General features: G+C 46.7%; 1 protein-coding gene across 1 annotated transcript in view; it reads right to left on the reverse strand.

The window, feature by feature from the left end:
* LOC119399690 (probable chitinase 10) overlaps positions 1-12,124 on the reverse strand; it is a 685,554-nt gene that overhangs the window by 301,367 nt on the left and 372,063 nt on the right. The window lies entirely within an intron of this gene.

A 12,124-nucleotide genomic window follows, 5' to 3' on the forward strand; every position in this document is an offset into this window, starting at 1 on the left:
AAGCTTCGAATCACAACGCGCCGCTTAGCAAGCCATCACGAGTTAGGTAGCTAGCCTTACAGGGAACTTGAATGCAAGACACAACGAACACTTCGGCGCTCCCTATGCCTGTTGTGCAAAAGCGACTAAAGCGACTAAATCGGTGGTTTTGTAACCGACGATGTCAATCGGCAACTGCTGCTTCGGGGGGTTCAGTACAAGAGAAGGGACCCGCTCAGGAACTTAATATTTGAAATAGCACGGGCGCCACGGGTTGCCTCCCATGAACGTAGGATTGAATAAAATAAGCGTACAACTGTTAATCGAGACGGGATGTACTAAGAGTTCTAAATTCTTCTGTTCTTCCAAAGCAGGCGATATCTACGCCTTTTTCATTCACTGAACTCGAAAAAATCGATCTATACTTATCGTGGATGCTTTTGCGACTATGAAATGATCCCTTGGCCATGGCCATCTTTTGAAATACGCAGTTTGCTGAGAGGTAGCATGTGATTATGAACTGTCCATAAAAACCATATTACAAATTGTCTGCCATGTGCAGTGCGACATCTGGCTAACACCTACCTAGAATCAGGGACGTTTTCTAAGTACGTCCAAACAGTGTTGCAAGGTCACTTCATTCAAGCGAAGCTTGTATTGCTTCACCTGTGCAGCTGACGCTGTTCCAAGATCCCTCCTGACCATAGGTCGGCAAACTCACTCATGAGTCGACTCACTCAGACTCACTCAGACTCAGATCGGGCCGTGAGTCTGAGTCTGAATGAGTGCGTGTGAGTAATATTTGGATGCGTTTGAGTCCGAGTGAGTCCGGTTGAAGAAAATCTTAGTGAGTCTGAGTGAGTCCTGTTGAGAAAAATATTCGTGAGTCTGAGTCCTAGTGAGCCCTAAGCACAAACTATAATTCTTGAGTGAGTCTGAGTGCGCTCCACCTTCTATTTCCGACTTATTGTCTCATCTAGTTATCTTTAGCAGTACTATCAGTCTTACATCGGCTGACGTTTATACTAAAGTCTATGCACACACATGTCAACGCACGAGCGTTCATGCGCCACCTCAATATTTATTGATCACAGGCGCGAGTTCGCGGGGGGGGGGGGGGGGGGGGGGGTCAATGACTTGCCCCTGCAAACTCTTTCACAGGATGCTTTTGATGAAATATCTCATGTGAGTCCTGCATTTAATAGCAATGGCCTTACCGGATGGAAACCACTGATGACAGGTATTTGAAGGTACAGGACAAAAAGGCGTATCGTAGAGCACCGATTATGTGAGATATCGGCTTTAAAGAGCACTGGCACCATGGTTGAGAAAGCTAATTTTACGCTAACGGACTGATGAGTCGACTCACTCAGGCGCACTCACACTCAGGTCAAGGCATGAGTCTGAGTGAGTCCGGCTGAGTAATATGTTGGTAAGTCAGAGTCCGGGTGAGCCCTCAGAGCGAAATATATTTCTTGAGTGAGTCTGAGTGGGCTCCAATTCGTTTGCCGACCTATACTCCTGACCTACAGGTGGCGCACGCGCACGAGAGAAATAATAAATAAAACAGAATAAATTTTCTCTCTGGGGCTGGCCCTACGATCCGAAAGCGTGTTACTCGAACACAAGGCCACGCGCCCATGCTTGCCCAATGTGAACTCGACCGAAACACATCACTGTGTTCTACCGACGATGCAAAAAATCGAATCGGAAGCAGCACACTTAGTGCGGGTGCTTCATTCTAATATTTTGTCTAGGCGGACTAAAGGCCGATCTGCTGGACAAACGCGTAAGGTAGATATCAGGAATTTCACATCTCAGTAAAATTCTTACTTGAGAGTATTCAATTCCTAAACCACATTTTCATGATCGCGTGATGGTCCTTTCCTTTAGCCGTTCTACAAGCTGACGGACGCTGGAAAGATCATGAGAGACACCATGCCGGTCCCGCCCGAAAACAACGCTCCGGGAAGGGCCCTACATATAACGAAAGAAAGAAGGAAAGAAACGCAGTACGTCTCGCACGCCCACGCTATGCTTAGCTTATGACCCTTTCCCTGATCGGGAAGGGCTCTTGAATTTTGGTCAGTGTTAAGAAGACGGCAATTCTATTAGGCTAGACCTATCTTAGTTGTCCCAAAAAAAAATGAGCATTCAGCCACTTTCCCTTTCACTTCGGCGCATTTCGCGAATATGGAAGTCTTTATGTTGGCAGGTAGGCTAATGGGAAGGTGACGACTGGGAACCCCGCCCGGGGAAGCGGCTTCTGACCTATTCTTCAGGCTATCTTAAAGTTCAGAAGCGTGGGGGTGCTAAGCTATCACTACTCTACACCCTCACAATCAGGCTTTCACCGATGTAGATATATTTTTGTTGGTCAGGGGTGGTCTTTAGAAGGCGGGCGACCCGCAACATGTCATTGCTTCTGCCTTTACGTTGAGCAGGTATCACGTCGCTTTACGCAAACTGTGGTGAACAATTACAGAAAGGTGATTGTTTCAGCGCCCCAAAAGTTGTCTAGTTGGTGCGACCTAACGACCGCAGTTTTCGTAGGAAGGGCTGCGTCAAAGATTACAAATTATTGGTACCACGTCTTGGTCAGATAGTATACGTCGTTGCGGTCTCGTCACGAAATACGTATATCTGCCAGACTTCAAAGTGCCTCAAAGTCAGTTTGCACGGACATCATCGGAATGCGTGGAATGCAAACTACATATATTACAGTGCGCAATTTAAACATGTTGATGTTACCCCCGTTCACAATGAGAGCGTGATTGTTTTCAGAAGCAGATTGAGCTCATCAGAAAGAGAGAAGGAGCGGGTCAAACGGCTTGTTTAGGTCCCGTTCTATTGATCTGTGTATTAAACTCTTTTCCCTCCGACATGTTCTCGATAACGCTCCGCTTTCGTCACAGTACCTATGACGGATGTGGTGTGACAGTGTACATCACATTGCCTGTGTGAGTTTAATTTGTTTAGCAATTCAACATTTTGGCAATACTTACAAGTACTGACATATTTTTGTCAAGACAAGTATGCATACAAAAATCATGAGTATTGACACACGCGTAATATGGAAGTCGATGCTTGTTACCTGGGACCCTTCTTCGTTCGTTCGTTCGTTTTAGTACTTTTTTCTTGCGATGTAAACTCTTGTTTTATGAGTACCAATTTAGCAAAACCCCAATTTTATTCTGCTTAATCAGATACACGGCCAAATTCACAAGGTCACCGTACGCATGCATACAAAGTACGCATTTCAATGCACTCACTTTCAATGCCTTGTATGGGTTCCGCCAAAACGACAGACTGCCAGTCGTAATAGAGCAACACATACTGGGGTTTGGCTTGCGTGTATTTAGTCAGATCACCTGAACAAGGTAAGACATGATTTGGTCAATGTCGCTGAAAGCAGTAACTGTTGCTGCGATTTGCCTTCTACATAAAATCATGACGACGAGACACTAGGTCCTTTATCACCTTAGGCTTCCTCTGCACCTAAATGTTGCGATTGGATTACCGGTCAGCATATGTAACAAAACGAACTCGCAATCGTAATGATACGAGTCTAATCAATCACACATATGTAGCACTTTTCGTGACTACGGAAGAAAGGCAAGCGCACCCAGCAAATGAGAAGTAAAGGGTCAATCAGCGAGGCTAAAACAACCTTTAATTCCCGAGACTTTAAAGATTCTTTCCATGTTGTGTCCTCGGGCAAGCTACACAATTTCTTATCTGCTGCCTGCAAAAAATGGTTAATGATGCGCTGATACTGAAAAAGAAACGTCGCCGACTCCACTTTCAAAACAATGCATAAATAATTGTTTCTAATATGCCTTGAATTTGTCTTTTTGTCTCTTTTTCTTGTCTGTATACACTTTGTTCTCACTGTACTTGCGTCAACCTGCCGTTTTCGCCCATCCCAGCAATACATTTCGAGCAAAGGCACTTACGCAACCTTCTTATAGGTAGAGTTTTTTTTCATGCTGTTCTGTTGAGTCAGCTGAAACTTGCCAGAATATTAGAGGGCTACAAAAGTACTGAAACTGAGATCCCCTCCCACTCTGAGTTAAGAATGCTCACGTTTATAGAGCGGAGCTGTTCAAGCCTTGCATAACTCCGCTTTCCCGCATAAGTGGTCGCTGCATTAAGTGGTTGAGCGTGAAGGAGCCCCGTTAAGAGAGGGGGAGCCCAGCCTAGTTATGCCAAGCCACGCAAGCCAAGAAAGAAGCATTGTATAGCATAGCAAGTGGGTAGAAAAGGGAAGTAATGATGAGGAGGAGGGAAAGCAGCAGATGAGAAGGCGAATCAGAGCATAGCTTTGTATAGTCTAGCAAGTGGGTGGGAAAGGGGACTAGAAAGAGAAGGAAAAGGAGGAGTGGAGATGTGGTAGAGCACAGCCATATACTGCATAGCATGGCGAGGGGTGGGAAAGGGAAGTGAGGGTAAATAAAAGGAGTTCTGTAATATAAACTCGTTCTCAGAAAGAGGATCAAGTTCGTTCGATTTATATCCACAGGAGTGGTGTTGAGCGGGCTGTATAAGAGGTGGGACGGTTTGGTAAGGCTCCAAAGTAAATTATTGTAGAACGCTACATAACAAGGACAAAAGAAAGATGGCTGACGATGTTCTGCCTGCACCGAAAATTACCGACGTTCTTATCAAAACAAACACAGCAGCAACGTTTGCCATTCACCGCCCTGTAGTAGCTGGTTAATGAAACGTTGATTGTGACCTTTTTGCCTGCAGCATGTACCGTACGAAGAAATCGAAGAAGAAATGAAGTTCAGTGGTGAACACGAAAAAATACACGAAGCCCCTCAGCTGACACAGCCTCAAAACTATGAGGAAGTTTTGGCTGCTCATGAAGTTCAGTGCATGGCTGAGTGCGTTGAGAGGATCAGATCTGTCATTGTGTGGTTTCGTGTTCCTCGGGTGAGACGTTGCACAAGTTTCCGAGAATACATGCGCCTCTGCCGAATTCCAGACACATACTCTTATGCTTGAGATATGGTTGCGTACATTCCATGTATAGCCGACTCTAAAGATACCTTCAATATCATGAAATATTTCAAAGGGGGCTCTCGGAATACTTCCGCTAAGAACGTGAATTGCTTGTGGAGCTTGGTTGTTCAAATGCTCGGTTATGCGGAAACGTCTGCTCAGTGAGAAATCCGGTTACTTCCTTGCAGGTGGGAAAGTGCAACCAGGCTTTGTGTGAATCAAATCCTAAGATATGCTAGAAGAAAAGGGATTGGGGCGGAAGAGGATTGCCCCCACACAGTGTAAACGTCTTGAAGAAAACCTGAGCCACCACAACGAAAATCCACCAGACACTTGGAAAAGCTGATACTGGCACTGTAAATTATTGACTTGATAATTTACACCTGCAAGACATCCCTCCAGTCGTAATTTGTGTGCTACTGGTTGTACTCCAAATCCGATTCAATCAGCTTGAAATTACAACAGATATTTCGATAACACTAATTCCTAAAAACAATTTGATGTTTTGCGTCAATAGATACTTTTGCATCTGTATTTATACGTTTGCTAATGTAGACGATGCATTCAACGGACGGAGAGAATTCGAAGATAAGGAAGAAGTCTTCTGTTCTGATATCTTGAGCAGGCTCTCTCGCTGTCTTCGAAATATGGTATTTTTTCCTGCTCTCCCTGTACCGCGACATGGAGGAAACGCTTCGAGTGGATGTGCTGGAGCGAGACCTTCCCTGATGCTCCAGATTCCCACTGGGAAACTAAGCTTTTTAAATAAACTGCGCGACAGAACCACATTTTAAATGTGATTGTGTCCCACAGTAGATTCTATGAAGACTGTGTTTAATGACAGAGAAGACTACGTTTAATGACGAGAATGGGGAGAGGCCGGCCTGGAAATCGGGTTTGTAGCCTGCTACTTCTGCTAGTCGTAGTTCATAATAAGGTAACTAACTATTTCCACACCGTGAAAAGAATACAAACTGCGGAGCAGAGCTCAATATTTGCCTGCCCCTGTTGACGCTTGGCTTGTGTTTGTGTGAGTCGAAGCTAGGGTTTTGCCTGTCTTTGTTGGTGCCCGGCTTGCTTCTGATTCGCTGAGGGTTACCTCGCATTCACCGGTGTTTCGCCTCTGCTTCTCTATTGGGTAGGTCTGCGTCTAACTCTCGGCGATGGCGTTTCGCGATCGCTTCACTGTCTCAAATTTAGCATAATGCCGCATAATGTGACTGTTTTACCACGCAGTTATCATCCGTTTATAAGGCCTCATACTCTAGCACTGATATCGGACAATAGCCCAAGGCTGTTAGCTCATCCAATGCTTTGTCGCTGGATGAAAATGTTCTCTGCAAATGCACTAAGCTCTAAAAACCTTCTTAACCATGTGGCCCAGATGGCATCCCCTCTGCCAAACTTAAAGCTTATGGTAGTCTAGTTGTCCCAGTACTGACTACGATATTTATTAACCGCCTGGACACTTCCACATTTCCAAGGTGTGGAAAACTACTCGTGTTTTTCCAGTATTTCGGTCGGGCTCTAAAACAGATGTTTCTAATTACCGCCCGATTTCTCTGCTATGTGCCCCATCAAACATCATCGAGCTTGCTCTTCACAACTTATTGTCTTTTAGTGTGAAAAACTCATTGATTCCTAATCAGCATGGTTTTCTCGCTGGCCGCTAAACTACCGCAAATTTTGATAGTTTCGTGACGCAGATATGCACACCTATTTCTCAGAGAGGACAGGTTGACGTAATATACTGTGACCTGAGCAACACTTTTGACGTAGTCAGCCAGACATTATGGTTAAACTTGCGTACATTCATGTTGACCTGTCGGCTGTGAATCTCCTGCACAGCTATCTGCTCAATAGATACTGTTATGTTGTCGTACATGGCCAAACGTCTTCTTTGTATAAAGTGACTAGTGGGTTCCCTCAAGGGTCGATATTAGGCCCACTCCTATTTTTAATTTACGTTAATGGCGTTTCTTTTGCCACTCGTTATTCTTCTTTCCTCTTGTGTACCGATGACATCAAGATATTTAAGGAAATTCATTCAGTTAACGACTGTCGCTCGCTGCGGTAAGATCTGTGTTTTTTTTTTTCGAATGGTGCGACGGCAATGATCTTTCTCTGAATACCTCATAGACAAAATTCATGTGCATCACTCACAAATCATCTAGCGCGTCATTTCAATACTGTGTCAATTCTGTGTCGTTATACAAGGTTTATGAGATCAGTGATCTCGGTGTTCTTGTTGATAGCACGTTAAACATTCCTGCTCACGTTAAGCGTGCTTCCATGCGGGGCCTTCGTTCTCTCGGATGTGTTTGCAAATTATCTCGAGAATTCAGTTCTCCTATAGCCCTCCGCAAATTGTACACGGCAGTATGTCTTCCACAACTTGAGTATTCTTGCGTGATATGGAATGGCATTGGTCAATCCAGCAGTAACAGCATTGAGTGAGTCCACGAAAAATTCTTCCACATGTATAACCATCGCTTTGATGAAACTTTTTCTGTATCTCGTTCAAATACTGCTGGAATATTATCATTGCCATCACTTCACTGCCGACGAAATCGTTCTGATCTGTTATTTCTTTACAAACTAGTTAACGGATCATATCCTCCCCTGTGCGTCTCACTTGCGTTAATTTTCGAATTCCGCGTAAGTTAACCAGAGAGAATAGGCCGGTTCATGTACCAGCCTGCTTCTTCCAACACTCTACCGTTCACAGAATGCAAAGTCTCTATAATGTTAATTTTCTTGATCTTGAGGTTTTCCATAGTCCACAGTCATTGTTTTTATATGAGCTTTGCACTGTCTTTACATAGTATTGCACAATGTACAAAGTCTTCCTTTCTGCCTCTTTCCGCGTTATTGTATATATGTAATCTTTTTAAGCCCTCGAACGACAACGAAGTGTCTCTTCATAGAACACTTCTGTTTTCTGCTCCGAGCAATTTTATCAAGTTCTTCGCTTTTTTCCGGGAGACGCTGCTCCCTGCCCCAGGGTGACGGACACGGAGTATTCCACTGGTCCGCCCGGTCAGAGGTCTGCCATGGCAGGCTCCTCGGGAAATCAGCCCGCCTGTCTCAGAACCAGTCAGGCCAACGGTGATAGTCACTGCCTAATGGCTGCGGACGCGGAGCCTTCTGTGGCGCTGTCCGCCAGGGATCACCTTTGGCAAGCTCGTCGCGGAAACGAAGCACCTGTTCGAGCACCAGCGAGGTCACGGAACTGTGCTCGGCCACTGGCGACGACTCGTCGGATGACAGATTCGAAACCGTGAGAAGCAGGAAGCCTAAAAGAAGCAACATCTAGCCGTCTTCACCAGCAGGGCCGTTAACGTCTAAAAGCAACTAAGTCAAAAGAAGAACGCTCGCCGCACACCATCCTATTCATGCCCGGGGACTTCATCATCAGCCTTCGAGCAGTAAACAGGCAAGCTCTCTCTTGAGGGGGTTGAACCGAATGAAATTAGGGATATCCGGGTGAACACGCAGAAGAATATTCTTGCTGCGGACACGATGACTGCCAGCGCCATAGACAAGCTTCGCAGAATAACGGATTTGGGACGCATAAAAGTTCGACCGGTTATTCCAATGGACGGTGCCTGCGTGGCGGGAGTAATTTACGACATTGATTTGGCCATAGCACACTCGGACCTCCCAATTCATTTAAAACCAGTGAACGAAGGAGTTGTCATCGCGAATGTACTTCACGTCGGAAACACCCGCTGTGTAAAGATAATGTTCAAATGATATTCTATTCCGTCGCATGTCAACGTGGGACACTTCCGACATCCTGTTCGGCCATTTGTCTCTAAACCACGTCAGTGCCATATCTGCATGAAAGCTGCGCACGTCAAGGGTGTTTGTACAAACACCACAGTACTCCCACGATGCGCTGAGCCGCACACTGCAGACGCATGTAGGGCAACAAGTCTCAAGTGGGGAAACTGTGAGGTTCACATGATGCTGCCTCCAAGGAATGCCCGCGGATTAAAAAGGAAATCGCCATTATCAAACAAATGGTTAGGGACAATTCAACCCATAGAGAAGCTGCTGAAATGGTACGGGGTCGGCGTAGCCGCCGACGGAGGCGTGTAAGGTAGGGTGTTGCGCATAACCCATTTCCTTCGAGCACGAGTAAAGTAGTAAGTACGAAGCGAATTGAGGTGGAGAATTCCACCGCTGCGGATTACTGGCCTACGCTTCCGCGTACGCAGCCTGCGAAGGAGCCTCCTCCGAGACCTCCCCGCCCTACACCTTCCACTGACTCTACTTCAGTTGAGGATGTGCCAAGGGTCAATCGACAGATCATCCCGATGCTGCGATTCCTCGCCGCTTTCATGGCAGCCCTACTAAGAAGCCTGGGAACTCCGACCGCTCGAAGCGACCTACAGGTGTTAGACGCTCTGAGCCAAGTCCTCGCCTCCCTCGCGTAGAGCCATGGCAGGAGATCAACAATCGTTCCGCAAAGAGGTCAGAAAAGCATCAGTCATCCAGTGGAACGCAAGAGGACTTAGATCATAGATTTCTTATTTTCGCCGTACGTCTTTTCTAACCGTTTCCCAATCATCGTAATAGGTGAACCCAAATCATTAAACCCGATCAGGCTATCCGGCTACGAATCAATCCCGTGCCAAACCCGCAACGAAAGCAGCAAGGTCATTGTGCATATTCGTCGGGAGCTTACCTACCTCATTCAACCTGCGTCGCCTCATGATGAGAATCAATATTTTTGCCTGACTGTGAAGCAGAAAACCCTCACCTTCACTTTAATACGTGTCTACTTATCTCCCTGAGCCCGTTTTGATCGAAAAAGACTGTATGACATATTTGCGAGCATCCCAGATCTGTGGATAATTACAGGGGACTTAAACACCGACCACCCAAACTGGGGAAGTTCAAAAGTCAATGCCACGGGCCGGAGACTGGCTTCATTTGTGTCGTCTCATGAACTGTCTCTACGTAATGATGGGAGCCCTACATTTCTACGAAGATCAACGTACAGCAGCTGCTTGGTCTTGACGTTAGTGTCACGTCGCTTCGCCACAAGCGTTAAGCGTTAAGTAGTTTTCAGACATCGGCGCACATAGTAGCGAGCACATCCCCAGTTATCTCACCATCAAAGGCTTTGCCAGCGGTCACCCGCCGAAAACCGTCCGGAGCATCGTTTTGTCAGCATTCGCAACAAACACTGAAGACGCTTCTGAAAAGGGCTTATCCTCTGGCATCGAACAAGCGAGTCAGGAAGCAGCGCTAAGTGCGATGCGCACGCTTACATATTATTCAAGGCCTTCAGAAACGGACGTGGAGTTAAAGCGACTCCGTGCGATTCATCGGCGGGCGCAGCACAGATATCGACGCAGAAAATCAATTCAAGATGTGCGGATAGCTAGGCACATGCAAAAGAAGATGCAGCGTCGTATGGACAAGCCGGAGCTTCTACGGTGGGCGAAGTTTTGCGAGTCGTTAGACCCTCGCAAACTGTTTTCTGAAATATGGCCAACCTTTGCGAGGCCTATGCATTTTTCCCGAACAGCGCTTTCCGTTAAAAGCCTTGGCCCTTTTCCAACATAGAAGGGATATCGAAGTGGCGGAAGATTTCTGTACGAAGATTGCAGGCCCGTCAACTTGCACAGGAGCCCTTACTGCTGATGACACATCACATTCACTTGACCCACACATGGACCTGCCTTTTTTCAAGGAAGAACTGGATGCGGATCTTACTTCATGCAGTCGATTGTCGTCGCCTGGGCCGGATGGCATATCATTCCGCCTATTACGCAATCTCGGTGCTCGAGCACGAAGCGCTTTGCTGGACGTGTTCAATGAGTCTTGGAGAGATGGAACGGTCCCCAGAGAATGGAAAACAAGCCGTTTGGTTCCACTTCTGAAAACCTGGAAATTTATCTCTAGGGCTGGCGTCATACCGCCCAATAACGCTGGCTAGTTGCGTAGGGAAGCTCATGGAGCGAATGATCCTTGCCAGACTCGAGTGGTTCCTAGAATGCTAAATAGCATATCCATACGCCAGGGCCGGTTTTCGTCGTCTTCGTAGCTCCATTGACAATGTCATTGACCTGGTGACCTGAGTACAACACTAGCAGACGGGTATCTGTCGCACTAATTTTGGATGTCAAAGGAGCATATGACAATGTTTCTCAAAAAGTCACACATGACGCCCTCAAGTCGGTTGGTTTTGGGTGGGCGAGTGCACCACTGGATCTGTTGCTACCTACATATGAGATTGTTGTTTGTGCAAACTGATGATGGCCAACTTTTGAGCATTACACACACTGTGGTGTTCCTCAAGGTGGTGTATTGACAATGTAGCTGACTGAGCTAGTTGGTTGTGCATACGTGAAATAAACAGCGTAAAAACGGACGGCGACGGGACGATTGTGTGTCTCCTTTCCGTCGCCGTCAGTTTTTTGCGCTGTTTATTTCAAGGTGTATTGAGCATCACACTATTCAGCCTGGTTCTGATTCAGATTCCGTGCAGACCTCTGTATGCAGATGATATTTGTGCCCGGACGTCAGGTGTAACACGTCCTCAGGTACGTGCGAGGCTCCAGAAAGCAGCGAATTCAGTATCGGCGTACTTTACAGAAAAAGGCCTCGAGATTTCTCCTAAGAAATCGGCACTGGTCGCGTTCACGCGGAAGGCAATGACGTCATATCCCACCGCCATCGATGGACACAATGTCTGCTACGCCAGGACGCACAGGTTTTTGGGTGTGACGATCAATCGACATCTGTTTGAGTCCCCATGTGGCCACTCTAAAGAAGCGCCTAGCAGCCATCGCACAACTCTTCAAATTCCTTGGAGGAAAAACGTGGGCCACGTAAATGCAAGCGATGTTGCAGTTATACAAAGCGCTGTTTCTGGGGTACCTGCGGTACAGCTTTCCGGTTCTGATGAACGCTTGCAAAAACAGTATACGCACAATCGAAAACGCCCAGGGCCAGGCACTAAGAGTTCGTCTTGGATTACCACGCTGCACATCAACAGCGGAAACCATCGCAATTACCAAAGATCGTCTGGCCACAGTGCACATTACTTTGGAGGTGCTTAGAGCTCACATTAGGCGCCTCTCTCGCGCCCCTGCCCACCACCTCGCTTCGCTACCAGAAG

This window comes from Rhipicephalus sanguineus, chromosome 7 (genome assembly GCF_013339695.2).
Source record: "Rhipicephalus sanguineus isolate Rsan-2018 chromosome 7, BIME_Rsan_1.4, whole genome shotgun sequence".
NCBI classification, from domain to species: Eukaryota; Metazoa; Arthropoda; class Arachnida; order Ixodida; family Ixodidae; genus Rhipicephalus; species Rhipicephalus sanguineus.